This window comes from Vulpes vulpes, chromosome 6 (genome assembly GCF_048418805.1).
Source record: "Vulpes vulpes isolate BD-2025 chromosome 6, VulVul3, whole genome shotgun sequence".
NCBI classification, from domain to species: Eukaryota; Metazoa; Chordata; class Mammalia; order Carnivora; family Canidae; genus Vulpes; species Vulpes vulpes.
In genome coordinates, this window is record NC_132785.1 from 47,854,470 (window position 1) to 47,872,668 (window position 18,199).

Genomic DNA, 18,199 nt, shown 5'->3' on the forward strand with positions numbered 1-18,199 from the left:
CTTTTCTGTAAGACAGAAAAAAAAAGACTAAGATTGAACTGCTGGTGATTAAAAATGCAATTTCTGAGATGAAAAACACACCAGATGGGATTAACAGCAAGACTTTGCAAACAAAAGATGAATAAACTTAAAGAAGTAGCAATAGAAACTACCCAAAAAAGGGAACACAGGAAGAAAAAAAAAAAACAGCCCAAACTTTTAAAAATGAGCATAGTATCAGCAAGCTGTGGAACAATTTTAAGTAGCCTAATATGTGCTTAATTGAAGTCTCCAAAGTGGGAAATAACAGAAAAGAAAACATTAGAAGAGGGGTAGCTGGCTGGCTCAGTCAGTGGAGCATGCAACTCTTGATCTCAAAGTCATGAATTCAAACCCCATACTGGCCATGGACCTACTTAAAACTATATATGTAGTATAAGAAACAATAGTCAAGATTTTTCTGAAGTTGATATATGATATAAACCCACATGTTCAAGAAGTTCAATGAATTCCAATCTTAATAAACATTTAAAAAATGACAACAAGGCACATCCTAATCAAATTGTTTAAAATAAGCTTAAAAGCAACCAGAGGAAAAGATGTTAAGGATAGATAAACAAAGATACCAATGGTAGAAAGTTTCTCATCAAAAACAATGCAAGCAAAAAAAAAAAATCACTGGAGGGACCTCATTAATATACTCCACCCACCTCCCCACCCCCAAATTCTACCAACCTAGGATTCTATACCCAAGAAGAACATCTTTCAAACATTCTGGTTAAACAGAGACTCTTACATTGAATAGAGACTCATTCAGTCTGAATGAATTTGTCCAGCAGACCCATACGATTTGAAATGCTAAAGGGAGTCCTTCAGGCAGAAGGAAGAGGGTAGTGAATAGAAATACAGATCCACACAAAGGAATGAAGAGCGCTGAGATAGTAAGGGCATGGTGCTCTGTGACTTAGTCTGCAAGCTCTAAAGATGAGGGTCTCTGTGAACTGCAAAGTCTGTGTTAGGAGCATTGGTCCTAGAGAAACATGTGTGCCGGTACCATTTAAAGTCAGGCTAATTGCTGGACATTCCAATGCATATGAGAAAAAGGGTGATGTGATAATAGCACCCTTTGAGGAGTACATTTTCCTTCTACAACAGAGGAGTAATAGGTTTTATGCAATGTATCATCCTTGTCTTTACTCAAGAGATATTTTTGGTAACGATCAGAATGAAGGCTTGTCACTTTTTTTTTTTTTAATTTTCAGACTATAACAAGTCAAATATTTCATGATTCCTCCATGGCCAGCTAATCAAGCTACTCATCTAGGCTGGATAAATTTATTTTTAAAGATTTTATTTATTTATTCATGAGAGACACAGAGAGAGAGAGAGAGAGAGAGAGAGGCAGAGACACAGGCAGAGGGAGAAGCAGGCTCCATGCGGGGAGCCCCACGTGGGACTCGATCCCAGGTCTCCAGGATCACGCCCTGGGCTGAAGGCGGCGCTAAACCGCTGAGCCACCTGGGCTGCCCATAGGCTGGATAAATTTAAAAGCCACACTGTAATTTGATTCATTGTGCATTGATTTGTTCCACAAATAATTTATTCACTTGACAAAGTGAGCACCTGCTATATACTGGACATTATGCCAGTGCTGTAAATACAAGAGTGAATAAGGACATAGTCTCTGACCTTTCCGTGCTTATTTACCTAAGATTCTAATGATTTCTGACCTTCACAAATTTACTACATCTTTAAAATCACACCAGATGGGTAAAGTATAGAACGTCTTTTAAATGGCTCCGATAAACACTTCCTGGTTTCCTCAAAATTTCCCACCATCTCAAGTTCTTCATGCCTGATGATCCACCACCCCTTTGTCTTCAGGCTTTGTCCCCTGTACAAGCATCCAGAGAACAGAGTTGAGGGTAGGGTAGGGAACACAATGTGGGGAAGGAGGAACATCTCAATCTCATACATTTCCACGTTCATCTGTAAGAATGTACCAGTGCCTTCTTTGTTGGGATCAGATTCTGAGGAACAGACATCTAAACTGTGAGACCCTGAGGACATTTGGTTGCTGGAGGTAGGTTGACGGAGGGGAGAGGACTTGGAGCAGGAAGACTATAAATAGAGCCTCAGTTCTGTCCAGTGTTGGTTATGTGCCAGGACAGACCAGTAATGGAGCACTAAGTCCACATTTTTCCTAAAGTTAGTCCCAAATGCTCCATGCCCAGCTAGCAGACACTTCTATCTCCTGTCACTCTCTCTTGTTTAGTTTTTGGCTATCCCCATCAATAGCAAGGTTCTTGAGGATGTTAGCTCTGCTTTCTCACATCTTTACAGAGGCAGCTTGGCAAAGTGCAAAGAACAATGAGGTGATTTAAAGTCGCCCCCTGTCATTTAGTGTGCAACTTTGGTAAGCCTTCTGTCAAGTGTAAATCCTTCTTTGCCAGGTTATTATGGGAAACCAATGACTTGATAAATGTAAAGTGTCTTATAAGTTCCCAAGAAGCTTACCAGTACTTTTTCCATATAATAAAAACAGTAATATTGAGCATTCTGGTATAATGCCAGGTACTCTTACAAATGCTTTATAAATAAAAGCAACCCTTTAAAGTTGATAGCATTGTTATCCTCATTTTCAGATGAGAAAACTGAAAAAGGGGTTGAATACATTGCCCAATGAAGGTCCTACAGTGAGTCAATGGCAGAAGAGGGACTTCTTTTATTTACTACTTTCTTTGATTTTCTTTTGTGCCTAGCAGAGTGTATTACACACAAAGCATGTAGTAAATATTGATTATGTAATTAAGCCTGCTTATACTGTTCGTAGGGAAACAACTATCTTTCCCTTTGTAAGTTCCTCCACCGTAATAGGATTTTACTGCGTATTTATGTTTAAAGAACATAACATACCCCAGGGTTTACCAGAAGTCCTATAATTCTTTGCTCTGTGTAATAGGGTATTACCATACTTAAGGTCAAGCAACATTAACGTTTTTCTTTCAAACTGCCCACCCTTTGTCACTGGTTTGAATAAGTCTCCTCCCTGGTAGTTAGTATTTAAAACCTCTCATCTGATTTTCTGTCACCTGAGAATCTCAACCTGGAAATAGTTGAGGGTGGTAGACTCATGGCATGATGTCTGTATCGACCTCCTTGCATCTCAGTCTAAGGCCAGTTCGTGATGGCCCTGAGGCACTTTACTCACTACAATGACAACACTGCTCCTTCCGGGTTTTCTCTCCCCTTCGTCCTTGAATACAAATTTGTGGTTTCCAAGTTGCAATATTTACCACAATCCTAAAAGATACTTATTGTTTTTATCTGCAGGTAAAGGCTCTGGAGCAAAGAAGCCAAATATAAAATGTGTTTCTTTGCAGGCTCGACTTCAAAATGAACACAAATCCAGTTTGTTTCTCTTGTTTCTCCTGTCTTCCCATGACAGCTCCTGTGACTTGTTTAAAACAATCTTACTGTCCCCAAAATAACACTCCCCAAAATTAGAACTTCAGAGTTCATATTTTACATATGAGGAATCAGATGTCCAGGGAGGAGGATGTGGCTTTTCCAGGATCATAGGCCTATTCGCAGCACAGGTTGGTGAGATTCCAGATGTTCTGAATTCCCAGTGAACCATGCTGTGTTACCTCAAAGAGCTCACTTGGTCCTAACTTGGTAACCATGATCCCCATGTGTCTGGTGGACCCAGGTCTTAAGGAAGCAATCCTAAAATGCTGGTGGGAGCATTCCCTCTCCAAGGATTGCAGGTGACCCCAAGGGGATGAAAAGGGGCTTGTCAAAATTCTGGTTCCTGGTCCCCTGACATTTTCAGTCATTTCTATGTATTAAAAATTTGAAAATTACACAGACTCAAGAGCTTAAAATCTCTACCAACAAATGAGACCTTCCGAGCAATGAGAATGCTGCAAAAGCAGGGGCAGAGGATTATCCTATTTGTGTCAGGTTGGGAATATTTTCTCACTCATCATTGGCCAAGGAAGTTTGGTCCCCTCTTGCCTTTCTGGTTTTCATTTTGAAAATATCATATCAGATTAAATTAAAGGTATCACCAGCCTCGTGTTTTGCTTGGTACTTAAAGCTACCTGGGAGGACCTCTGGACATCACACTGAGTAGTTGGACCATGAGCTCTGCCTGGTTTGATCCCCTGCACTCTGGCTTCTTGCAAGAAATGATTGTTTGCGTCAAGTCTTACAGCATCAGCCCTGGAGTGCCAGTAAGTGCAGCCCCACCGAGCCAAGCATACATCTGTCTCATCAGTTCTCATATTCATGCCAGAAAATTCTCAGCTATGCCCGAAATTCCCAAGAAGTTTCAGTGTTCTTGGAGCGTCTGAAGTGGAGGGAGCAAACAAAAATAAAAAAACACTGGCGACCGATGAGCCAAGTGAAGAGCTTGTGTGTTTGAGGGCACTGATAAATCTCTCCCTCTGACATCCTCACTATCACCCTCATCTACACCTGCAGATGCTGCATCCTGCTGGTGCATTTGATTGAATCTGTGGAGCAGACAGCTGGCACCAGCTCCATTGTGAAGGGGATGGTGGAGTGGGTGGGAGGGAGGGGGAGATTCATCAAGAGAAGGAAGAGAGGGACCTTATCTGCTTTCCCAGGCTTTTACCTCCTGGCTTTAGGGCCATCCTAAACATCCCTTCTGTTCTGCTCCACAGGTTTCTGTTTTAAATTAGCACTAAATGAAACAGAATTAAAATATGATGAAGTAGCCTTTGGGTGACTCTGCTTTGCATTTAAATCCTTGAAAAACATTGCAATTCCAAATTCTGAGTGACTTTCTAGTTCAAGGAATAATTTGACTTTGAGGATAAGAGTGGTTTTTATAACTTCCTTTAAGGAAAGAAGAAAGAATTGCTAAATTTAACAAGAAAGAACGTGAAGAGTTGAAGAGGAAAGTCTACTTCAGCCACATAGCCACTGGTACCTTACCTCTGAGTCCATTTATGAAAAGGGAGGAATCTGGAGTATGGATTTGACCTTTCTTAAGAGTTGAAGAAGATTAGCAATTTAGTTGTAGTCTTTAGACTGGGCCTATCTGATACCTGCCAACTCTATGATGGGTGACCATAAGACCAGTTCAGATTGGATGTGCTACCAAAAGAGTTTTTGAGATTAAAAAACCACCCTACCCAATTCCCTCATCTACCCCTCCAATCATCTTTACCGCAGCTCACAAATGTTAGGTGTCTTGTCCAACATTGTCCTGCTGGGTGGCAGTAAACCAACTGCCACCACTAGCCAACACTTGGTGGTCTGTCTGTCAATTCTGTTACACTGTCTACCACAATGTTCAAGGCTCCCACGTTGCAAAACCAAAGCCACTAAGATAAAGCCTCAAGAACCCTAAGAATTGTAGACTCCATGATCTGAATGATATAAACAAGTCTCTTGACTCTTGACAGCTGATAGATTCATTATAAAGTCTTGGGTTTAGAAACATTCCTTCTAAGGTGATCATTCTTCTTGAAAATGCACCCTTCTTTGCACAGGTTGACTATGCACACAGGCACATTATTGTCATAGGAATATCATAGGAAGCCTCACTCCTTCCAAAGAGTTATGAAGCCCTATTCCAGGAGGATGCTTACATGAGGAAAATCCTCAAATTTTAACAGCACTTTGAAGAGAAAGAGAAAGGCCACTGCTGATTACAGTTACTGAGGAATTAAGTTCTGTGTCTGTTAGCAGACAGGGAAGGGTCTCTTGGATTCTCAGAGAACAACAGTGGGGGAGGGAATCCCTTCTATACTGTAGGTGTTCAGAAAGGCAATTCTCTTGGGAAGACCTACAAAGCAGGAACATTTAGTATCACTGATGCCAGGGAGGAGGTCAGTGATTGGCTACAAATGTAGCATGAGGTCTCAAGCTCAACTGAACAGCCACACAACTGAGCACATCTGAAAAACAAAGTTTACACCCAAAAGGAAAATAGATTAAGGGGCATGATAGACTATAAAAGAATGAATAAATATAAATGGTGAAAAAATTCTCAGCCTTAGACAATAAGTAAAAGATATATTGTTTATTGTTTGTATCAAATTGAAAAACAACTTTTTAAAAAGATTTTGTTTATTTATTTGAGAGAGGGAAAGAGAGCATAAGTGGGGTAGAGCAGAGAGAGAGGGAGAAGCAGGCTCCTGGCTGAACGAGGAGCCCAATGTGGAGCTCAATCCCAGGACCCTGAGATCATGACCTGAGCTGAAGGCAGATGTTTTACCAACTGAGCCACCCAGGCACCCCAAAAAACAACTTTTAAATTATAATTTTCAGGGTGCCTGGGTGTCTCCGTTGGTTAAGTGTCTTGAGTCTTGATTTTAATTCAGGTCATGATCTCAGGGTCATGGGATGGAGCCCAGTGATTCTTGAGATTTTGTCTCCATCTCCCTCTGCCCTTCTCCCCCTACTTCATGCATGCACTTGAGAGCTCTCTTTCTCTCAAATAAATAAATAAATAAATATTTTTAAAAAGTAAATAAATAAATTACAATTCTTTGTCTACAGTTTTCTTATTCATTCTGGCAGTAGGGAACCTCAGTGGCTCAGTTGGTTAAGCATCTGCCTTTGGCTCAGGTCATGATCTTAGGATCCTGGGATCAAGCCCTGCATCAGCTCCCTGCTCAGTGGGGAGTATACTTCTGCCTCTCCCACTTCCCCTGCTTGTGATCTCTCTTTCTCTCTCTCTCTATCTCAAATAAATAAATATTTTTTTTAAAAAAAGAAGGCAACTGTAAGTATTATGGGCCTTAAATATATTCATGTTCTTTAATTTGGAGATTTAATCATCTCTGGAAATTTCCCATAATGAAACAACAAGTATACACAAAGATTAATATATAAGCATGTTATTGATATATTTATAACAGTCTAATAATAAGCAATTATCTAATAGAAGACAATTTGTTGAATATTTAGCAATATTCAGTTGCCTAAGTGAATCAGTGAAACTATGAATATCAAGCAACCTTAAAAATGTGTGAAGAATAACTACCTTTGATTGTGCCCTTACTCTGTGATAAATTGGTTTGGAGAATGTGACAAAAGAATTTAACTGTACTGGGGCACCTGGGTAGCTCAGTCAGGTAAGCATCTGCCTTCAGTTCAGGTCATGATCTCAGGGTCCTAGGATGGAGCCCCTCATCAGGCACCCCACAGGGAGCCTGCTTCTCTCCCTCTGCCTGTGTATCTGCTTTTCTCTGTATGTCTCCCATGAATGAATGAATGAATGAATGAATGAATAAATAAAATCTCTTAAAAAAAAATCTAGCCATATTATAGATGTGGAAAATTTCACTGAAGGTAGAATGAGAATAAGGTGCTGGCCTAAATAACACTGAAAATGAAGAGTCTATAAGACAAAGGGCAAAAGAAACTGTACCTGAGCCCATCTAGCTGATAAAGGTCTTTCCCACAAGAGTATGGATTAGCAATTCTGAAACCATTACACATGTGCACAGTAATTTAATAATTAAGCAAATGTCAGATAATGATGGGAGTGAAGTTTCTCATTATTAGAGTGAGAGATTACAAATAAGCAAAGGAAGAAGTTTAGATTGATCCATGTGATAATGGATTGAGCTGAAGACATCAGTATAAACTCCTATCTAGCTTAATACAGATACAGATGGTTACATATAGAAATATTTATCTGTTAGATAAGAGGATCTAGAAGCTAAGACATGCCAATAGCAACAAGCACACCCAGCATCCAGTTCATTGTTTCTAGGACCATCTCTGTAAAAGGAACTGGAACCAGGGCTCATTTGGAGAAATGACTGATTCTAGAACTGGGGCAAGAAACATACAGGAAGAGCCTGGAGCATCTCATTACTCCAGAAGGTAAGGTAGGGCTAAAACAAGTGAATAAACAACAACTTTCCAATGATGGAGGAATGCCAAAGGGACACAGGAGACAACTAAAAGACCTCCCAGTGCTCAAAGCTGGCACAATTAGAGCAACAATATAAATATAGTATTGGATTATAACATATATAATATTGATATAATATTATAATATATTAATTATATATTATATATTACATTATATATAATAATATATTAATTATATAACATATAATATTGATATAATATTATCAGCATTATAATGTGAACTACTAAATATTGAATCCATACTGATATAAATAAACGATTGAATAAATAAATAAATGTGGGACAAGAAACTAATCTCCCATGCAGAAGTATTCCAAATAACTTATGCAGATAAGTCAATTCTCAAAGAGGTGAAGCCATTAAATGTGGATTACAAAAACTGAATTCTTTCCAGAGAGTACAGTACACAAAAGCGGAGGAAAAAAGAGTAACTTTACAGCAGAGAAACTTGATAAACACTACTCAGCCCGGTGATGAAGGTCAACATCAAAAGTTAGGTCCTGTTGATTGTATGTACCCTTGATATAATGTGACGATGACAACACCTATTTCTGTGGTTTTCCTCCCCAGAATCCAGAACCACAGTCTAAACATGAGAAAAACATGAGATGAATCCCAACTGAGTGACAAATATTTTTGTTTCTCAAAACTGTCAATGTTGTCAAATACAAGGAAAGTCTGAGAAACTGTCAAAATCAATAGCAACCTAAGGAAACACGACCACTAAATGTAATGTAGCATCCTGGATGTGCTCCTGGGTCAGTAAAACGACATTAAGGTATAATGGAGGAAATAGCAATAAAGTATGGATTTTAGGGCAACCTGGGTGGCTCAGCGGTTTAGCGCCGCCTGCAGCCTGGGGTGTGATCCTGGAGACCCGGGATCGAGTCCCACATGGGGCTCCCTGCATGGAGCCTGCTTCTCCCTCTGCCTGTGTCTCTGCCTCTCTCTGTGTCTCTCGTGAATAAATAAAATCTTTAAAAAAAAAAAGTATGGATTTTAGTTAATAATATATCAATACTGGCTCATTTGTATCAAATGTATATACTTATCTAAGATGTTAATAGTAGGCACACCTGGGTGGCTCAGTGGTTGAGCGTCTGCCTTCGGCCTGGGGTGTGATCCCTGAGTCCTGGGATCGAGTCCCACAACGGGCTCCCCTGCAGGGAGCCTGATTTTCCGTCTGCCTGTGTCTCTGCCTCTCTCTGCGTCTCTCATAAATAAATAAATAAATAAATAAATAAATAAATAAATAAATAAATAAAATCTTAAATAAATATATAATGTTAATAATAGAGAAAAGAGGCTGCCAGGTATATGGGAGATCTCTATACTGTCTATCCAACAATTCTGTAAATCTAAAACTGTTCTAAAATAAAAAGACTATTAGGGTACCTGAGTGGCTCAGTTGGTTGGTTAAGTGTCTGACTCTTGATTTCAGCTCAGGTCATGATCTCAGGGTCATGAGTTGGAGTCCTGCATCGAGCTCCATGCTCAGCAGGATATCTGCTTGTCCCTCTCCCTCTGCCCTTCCCCCCACCTGCACATACTCTCTCTCTCAAACAAATAAATAAAATCTTTTAAAAAAATAAAATAGAAAGCTTATTAACAGGAGCAACAACAAAAGCTAATTATCAGTGCTAGGTAAAGTTCAGGAAGGGATGGTTAATGGGCATTTAATCTGCTCTCCCATTGCACACTTGGTTGAAATCCTTTATAGGAGTCATATTCAGGTTGGAACAGGTGCCCTTCATAAACCCAACCATAAATTTGTCTGGTCTCAATGTTACAGCTTCACTAGGATTCCTGGAAGCTGAGAAAGTTTGTTCTGACCCTGCCCTTCTTTATTATTTCAATCTACATTACAATCATATGGTGCTTGAAAATATGAGATACTTCAACTGCCCATTTCTCCACTGTGCTCCTCCCATACCTCCAGAGTTTTAGTAATATACCTGAACCACCTCATTACTTCAGTGTAACCAAGAGGAAATTAGTACTAAAGCCACATTAATTATTAATTGAGGATCTTTTATTAAACGGAAAATGGGAATTACCAGGTACTTATCTGTACCTTAATAGAGTAACTCTAACTGTTGTGAAAACAGCCTCTGTGGATCTCAGGACTGCCTCTCCCCTCTCCCCATCCTGCATTTCCGTGACTGATTCTTCGCCACAGGATCTGAGATGAAAGAATTAAGTGTGGTAACAACAATATTGAAGGTGACAATGAAAACACATAACATTCATTGAGGGCTTACTATGTGCCAGGTACTGTTCTATTTGGTTTTTTGTTTTTGTTTTTAAGCAATCTCTCTATACCCAACAGGACTCAAACTCACAACCCCAAAGTCAAGAGTCACATGCTCTACCAACTGAGCTGGCCTGATGCCCCTGGTTTTTTGTTTTTTAACTAAGAATAAGCTGCATCCAGAAGAGTGCAAGCAGGCAAAACTACTTGCTCCTGCCCATGACTCAGTTATGCTATTCCAGCACACTCCTACATAATTAATTATTAGTCAAATAACAATGTTCAAGTCACTCTCAGGTATGAACAAACATCCCCACTTTGATACATTAAAAAGTCCAGTCCAATTTAATATCGAAGTTTCAATCTCTCAATTTGAAGCTTCTCCTCCGACCAAAGCTCAGGCTTGACTCAGACTGAAGAAACTATCCATGGAAAAAGGAGGATGAAGCATGAGCTTCTTCCATTCTGATTTCTTCTTCTTCATTCACCATCTGCCTCTAACTATGGTTCCCCAACAATCCCAGGGCCTAGGAAGGAGCAGATAAGGCTTTACCTGACTAGTGCTGATATAACCTGGTTCTGGTATCTTCGTGGGGGTGGCCTATTCCCAAATGCTTGCTCTTATCGAGCACTTTGAGATTCCTCCAATAGGAACTTACTATTGATACTACCTGACTAGTCTCTTGGAATTCCTCCTGCTTATAGCAGAATATCATAACTTAGCACCTACTTATAGCAGACTATTCCACAGGATTCTCTCCATTACAATCACGTAGCCCTACCTGGCAGATCTCTAGAATGGGGCCCTTTCAAGGTGACTAAAAGAAAACCTGCTTACTTTCCATGGGGTCCACTCCACCTTGTGGAAAACACTGTCTCATTTCTCACCTTTGGTGAAAGCCACCCTCCTCCACTGCAGCCTGTGCTCCCTTCTTAACCATCAGGAGCAGATCTGAGCATTTAAGACTTTGCTCTTCTCCACTAATCCTCCCTCTCCTATGTTCAATCTTGGAGGTGGAAAGTGCAGCTACAAAGTGTGGGAGAAAGTAGAAAGAAGAGAGGAGGAAGCAAAGGAACCAAATACGTCCTCACTTCATCTTCCCTATAATAGATTTCTAAGTATGTGTCAAGTGGGGAATAGAGTAACATTTGTGTTTAACGAGTTCTTGAAGTTTTGACATCAGACAGATTGGGCTCAATATTTTACTTTGTGAAAATAAAACTGAACCACAAAGAGATACCACCTCACACCATATGGAAGATTACTTTTTTTTTTTAAATCCAGAAAATAACAAGTGTTGGCAAAGATGTGGAGAAATTGGAACCCCATGCACTGTGGCTGAGAATGTAAAATGGTGTTGCCACTATAAAGAACAGAATGGAAGTTCCTCAAAAAAAACCAAAATGGAATTATAATATGATTCAGGAATTACACTTCTGGGGATGTACCCAAAAGACCTGAAAGCAGGGTCTTGAAGAGATTATTTGTGTGGCCACGTTCATAACAACATTATTCACAATCGCCAAAAGCTTGAAGCAACTCAAATGTCCATCATGAATAGATGAACAAAATGTAGTGTTTACATACCATGGGATATTATTCAGGTTTTAGAAAAAAGGAAAATTGGGTACATGCTATAACATGGGTGAAATAAGGACTTGCAAAGTGAAATAAGTCAATCACAAAACGACAAACACTGTATAATTCCACTTATAAGAGAATAGTTAAATGTGTAGAGACAGAAAATAGAATGGTACTCGCCAGGCACCAGAGGGAAGGGGAATGGGGAGTGATTGTTTAATGGGTACAGAGCATCAGTTCTGTAAGATTAAAAGAGTTCTGGAGATGCATGGTGGTGATGGCCACACAGCAATATGAATATACTTAATACTACTGAATTGTACACTTAAAAACCATCAAGATGATGAATTGCATATTATGTATATTTCACCACATTAAAACATTTTAAGAACTGAAAATGCAGCCCTACTAAAATAGTAAAATTGTGATTAACCAAAAAACTCTGATATATTAATATATGAAAATAAAGCATTTAAACAACTAGGGAAGCAATGAGATCAGCTCTAGGGGACACTCAACATAGAGCTATTGAAAGGCAGTAGTAAGAGAGGGGGGTAAAGCTTCTTCATTATTTACTCCCACATTAAGTACAGCCTGTTCCAAGGCCTAATTACCTGCACTAATTTTTCCCTCACACCAGTTTTATGAGATAGAGTAGAACAATAAATTTTCTGGAGAAATAAGAGAAATAAGAGAATGTATCTTAAATGATACATTCTGACCTGCCATTAAAGGAAACCCATTTTACTTGGTATTATCCGTATAGATCTTTGGGGGACCAAGCCTCCCTTCTAGTGACTGTTGAAGTAGAATTCAAAATGGTGTGAGGGACACCTGGGTGGCTCAGTGGTTGAGTGTCTGCCTTTGGCTCAGGGCATGATCCCAGAATCCCGGGATCGAATCCCTTATCAGGCTCCCTGCATGGAGTCTGCTTCTCCCTCTGCCTCTGTCTCTGCCTCTCTCTCTCTCTGTGTCTCGCATGAATGAATAAATAATTTTTTTAAAATGGTGCGTTTCAAGTGGAGGAGATATTCTGGGGAGCTCCCAATAAGGTATCTGAAAGTAATCAATCAGGGTTAAGGTGGAAATGGGATGGAAGAAACTGATCATTGAACATTCATCACCCAAAATCTACCTCCTTCTGGAGGAAAATGGGTTTAGATGCCAATTGGCTTATAAATCCAATGAAGCTCCAGGTATAATGGGCTGTCTTAGGTCCTGACACTGGATAGAGTAACCACTAATCCATTGTGTCCTTATGGCAATGGATTAATTTTTGTTTTCCATGTCCACTGTGTCAAATCCTGAGACTGTCTTTGGCCTGCTTTATCAAATTATAGCTGTTATCCTAGTCATGCCTCTTACAATCTATATGGAGTAATTTGTAGGATTAAGTCAGCAGGATTCATTGTCGTTGTTGTTTCTATTTCTGGTTTCTATTTATTAGCATTTTTAGGAACTGGAGAGCTAAAAAGTTTTTATTTCAATCACCCCTTTCTGGAAATTCTTGCCAAAAGACACTTAAGCTTCTAATATTCCCTATTTAGACAAGAGGTTCACTTCAAATGGCAAAAAGAGTCTTTTTCTTCCATTAAATCCAGAAAATACTGAAGTCTTCCTATTTTTTCTTGAGTATTGATTCAACTGTTAAGAAGTCATAGGGAATATCAAGATCTTCGAAAACAGAACCAGGAAATTGAAATGGAAGCAAACAATCGATGGGTATTAAGCTGGTTACTTTGTACTCTGTGGAATATAAATGCAAAGTCTTTGTCAATCTGTCCTTATAAAGAGAGTGAAATTGGTCACATTGAGGATTTTAGCTATCTATTGCTGTGTAACAAATTATCCAAAAACTTCCCATCTTAAAACAACAGGCATTTATTATTGCATGGTTTCTGTGCATCAGGAATTCAAGTGTGGCTTAGCTAAATGGTTCTGTCTCAAAGGCTCTCATAAAGTCACAGTCAAGATATTGGCTAGGGCTGCAGTCATCTCAAGACTCAATGGGGGCTGGAGAACCTACTTCCAAGATGGTGCACTCTCATGGCTATTGAAAGTCAGCGTTAGTTCCTTGATGTTGTCAGGAGAACATGTCACATGAACATTGTATGGGACAATACAAGTGTCTTCACAATATGACAGCTGGCTTCCCCTGAGAGTGAGTGATCCAAGAGAGATCAAGAAAAAAGCCACAATAATTTTTCTTACCTAGACTTGGAATCCAAATACCATCACTTCCACCATATCATATTCCTTAGAAGCAAGTATAAGTGCAGCCTACACTCAAGAGGAAGAAAATTAAGCTCCATCCCTTGAAGGGAGGAGTATCAAGGAATTTACATACATGTTTAAAACTACCACATTAAGATTTGGCAATGCAGTTATTGTTTTGAAGGTTTGTTTGTTTTGCACTTATGCTCATAGTAAACAGAAGTATCTTCAAGTGAAATAAATACAGGGGCCAATTACAGAGAATAATTTTAATAAAATCTGTGATACTCTTTATTATCAGTCACAAAAAGCAAAAGATTTTTCTCCTTTGAATGATAAGAAACAGAAAGTCCTGAAAACCTACACTCGAAAACTCTAGGTAAGCATCAAAATATTTTAAGATAAAAATTATTGAGGTACCTGGGTGGCTCAATCGGTTCAGCATCTGACTCTTGATTTTGGCTCAGGTCCTGATCTCAGGGTCCTAGGATCCAGCACCACATAGGCTCTGTGCTCAGTGGGAGTCTGTTTGTTTCCCTCTCCCTCTGCCCCTCCACTTGTTCAGTCTCTTTCTCTCTCTCTCTCTCAAATAAATAAATAAACCTTTTTTAAAAAAATAAAAATATATAAAATGAAATACTCTTTCAATATCGTTTTCTTTGTCCAGCACAAAAATTATTTTAATGGAACAGCATCAAATAAAGGAAGTGCCTATGTTTTTACAGAGTTACATGCCTGGATTCAAAATGACTCAGGTCCAATCTTATTTCCTCCTTAATAACAATAGTTTAATCAAGGAAGTAATTCTTGATGAAAATTTAATACCCAAACTTCTATAAAAAATTACCACAAACTTCTCACTTAATCAACTAGCATTCATGGTGTAAATTAACATTCCTGGTACAAAACTTTCAAGTTCTATCTAAGGTTGATTATACAAGGCAAACCAGAACTCATTCACATTAAATTGGCTTCAGTTTACTTCAATAGCATGGAATTTCTTCCACGTGTTATTTATATTATTTTCCTTTTATATAATGCCTTTTAAAAATCACATGAGGAATGAACATTTGAAGCATTGTTAAGGATGTCAGAAAAACTTGTTTGGAGATATTCCATACGCAATTTTGAGATTATCTGATAGTTTTTTAGACAACACATCCAGAAATAATTATTTTAATGCCCTCTTTCTTTCTCAGTAAGATCAAAATATTGGTCATTATACTGCCCTTGAAATTGTCTTAGTTAATCAAAACTATCATCAGTACATTGCAAAAGGTTGTCATAAAGCCCATCTGTCTTTACAATTCCAAAGCTGAACTTCCAGTTTAAAGAGAGTAAAGTCAAAATATTTTCTTACCTTCTTGGGAATCACTGGAAAGCCACAGGAAGAATAAGAGAGAAAAAAAATTCAGACTCCATTTGTAATGAAACCAGGCAAGAGAAAACTATACACCATCAAATAGAAGGAAATGTGGCCAAAGGCAGAGCCAAGTAGCAATACGTATTCAACGATAAGCAAAGGACCATGAAGATGAAAAGGTGGAAGAAGAGGAGCAGGCCACCATTTTAATTTTTACAGTTTTAAACAAGATAGAATTTTGGGGCAATTAGCACTCACTGAGAATAAGGCAAGCAATCTGAACAGAAGATACAGCAGTTTTTAATATTTATATACCAAAAAACATGGAACAAATATTCATAGAACATTAACCATAATCCAAGTCTCTCTAGAACTTCATGAGTTTTCTAAATATTTGATCACTATTGTGTTGTTAGCCAGACTCATATTTCGTTTTCAGATATCCTTCTCTCCCCAGAATTAATTATATGTACTTTGGGAAAAGCAAAGATAATATCCACAGACTTTAGGAGCCGTTTTATGCAAATGAAAGGATCTACTGTAGCTCCTTTAATGGAAGCCCTAGGTTCTGACATATAATAGCTACAAGTTCTTTTAAGAGGGAATTTTTAAATTTCCAACCAATAGAGGCTTTTTCATTTCAGTCTTTATTTTAATTATGTACTAGCATTATTACATTGTGATAAGTGTAGGTTTCTGTATTCTGTGTCCTTTTTAGAAGTTAATGAATTGCCAAAAGTGCTGTCAGCCAGGCTTAATTCTATAACCATTTAAAATATAAGAGTTTGTTTTCTCCAACATTCTACTGGCAGGAAGCAGACTGAGGTAGCATGTTCTTCATTTCTGCTTCAGAAGTGGCTAAGGAACATGATGATCAAGAAAGAACTTTCCAGAAAGTAGAGTCAAGAGCCATAAAGAACAACAAAATGGGAATCTATTCCCAGGGAGTAAAGTGCAGGCTAATAAAGGCAAATGCTCTACTCCCAGGGTAAAGGAGCCAGGCAATATTGCCCACAGGATTTGAGTATTGCTACGAATCAATGACAGTCATGTACCTTCTCTTCATCCCCATTCTGAATGCATGTACTTGTGGAAATTAACCTGTCTCTGTTCCATCACTGCATGCTGGGTGAGTTAGGGGAAATAATTGTCTTTAAATTCACTGTTCTCTCAGTCAAGAGCAACCAAATGCAAAACGAATATAAATGAAATCCCAGATGTCATAAATGGATGAGACTTTGGCATGCCTTCTGTAAGAGTAAGTGTATTTTGCATGTAAAAAAATAGATCAAAGAGTAGATGGACTGTGGTAGGAGAAATTGTTGTCGTCCATTCTTATGCCCACTCAATCATAGAATTATATAGCCACTTACTTTGTCATGTGACTTTTTAGTAACACCAACTACAGTAGGCAGAGCTCTTCTACATCATTGGTGCTGGCTTTGGCCATATGACTTGTACTGGTTGATGAAACATAGGTTTAAATGACAGCATACAAGTACTTCACTGAATAACTCAAGAGGCACCATGTGCTTCCGTGGGTCCATCCGTCTTGGGCAGCACAGTCCCAGGAAGCCACTGGACCAGAGAGGATGAGAAACACATGGAGCAAATTGAACCCAAACTGCAGCCTGGAACCTGGAACCTGGATACTAAGGTCCAGTCTAGCTTACCTGAGCTGCAGCTAACCTGTAGATCCACAAGCAAAAAATAAATGTTGTTTTAAGCCAGTGTGATTTGAAGTGGTTTGTTACATAGCAACAGACCACAGGACAAGTGGAAGAAACCACAAATACATAAAACTTCTTTAAAAGAGTAAGAACTATAACTACAGAAAATTACAATAATTGCATAAGCTTTTCGACCAACTATGTACAAATAAATTTGCACGGTGAAATTTGAAAAATTAGATAAAATGCATCATTTCCTAGAAAAGTACATTTACCTAAACCAGCTCTAGGCAAGATAGTAAATCTTAACAGATCAGTTTCTATAGAAGAAATAGGAAAAACTGTCAAATACCATTCTCTCACCAACTTCCCATTAAAGAAGTAATGGACTCAGGTGGCTTCACAGGGGAATTCTAAGAAGTCTTTAAATAACACATACATCCAACATTATTTAAACTCTTTTAGAGCACGAGAAAGGCAGGAAAACTTCTAAATACGTTTTAATGAAGTAATATGGATACCAAAATCCAGAAAAAACTTAAAAAGTCAAGCACAGATCAAACTGATGTATGAATATTACTTAAAAATTCATAAAATATTAGCAAATAATATCTTCTTGGAATTAGGTAACACATCTGACCTAGTAGAGTTTATTCCAGAAATTCAAAATGTATTGATACAGAAGAAATTTATTAACATGTTTCACCACATCATATTCCAAGAATAAAAATTATATTATTATTTCTGTGAAAAGGGATTACACCAAATTACCCACCTACCAGCAGTGTATAGGAGACCTTATTGACTCACATATATTTGGTATTGTCAAACTTCTTAATTTTACCGTAGGCTGCAGTTATTTTAATCCAGAAAAATAACATTAATTAGACACTATGTGCCAGTCAGTTTCACACATACAATCTCATTTACCCTATAATATTAGCATCTTCATGTTACAGATAAATTTGCCCAAAACCACAAAGCCCAAAACCCCAGTTGGCAGCCCTTCCTCCTGATCTAGTAGAATAGTCGTATCAATGGTTATGGAGGGCACACAGAGGAAAGTAAACAGATCCTCCCAGTGTTCCACCAGCACACACACAAAATGTGGGTTGTTTTTTTTTTTTTTTTTGTAAAAATGAAAAACTGAAAACAGATGACTAAACAAATTGTGCTATATTCAGACAACAGGTTATTAAACAGTAAAAAAAAAAAAA

General features: G+C 38.4%; 1 long non-coding RNA gene across 1 annotated transcript in view; it reads right to left on the bottom strand.

The window, feature by feature from the left end:
* LOC140599309 (uncharacterized) overlaps positions 1-14,548 on the bottom strand; it is a 33,034-nt gene extending 18,486 nt beyond the window's left edge. Inside the window, exon 1 of the long non-coding RNA XR_012002033.1 lies at positions 14,370-14,548. This is a non-coding gene — a long non-coding RNA (uncharacterized lncRNA). The remainder of the gene's footprint in view (positions 1-14,369) is intronic.
* Positions 14,549-18,199: the final 3,651 nt, after the last annotated feature.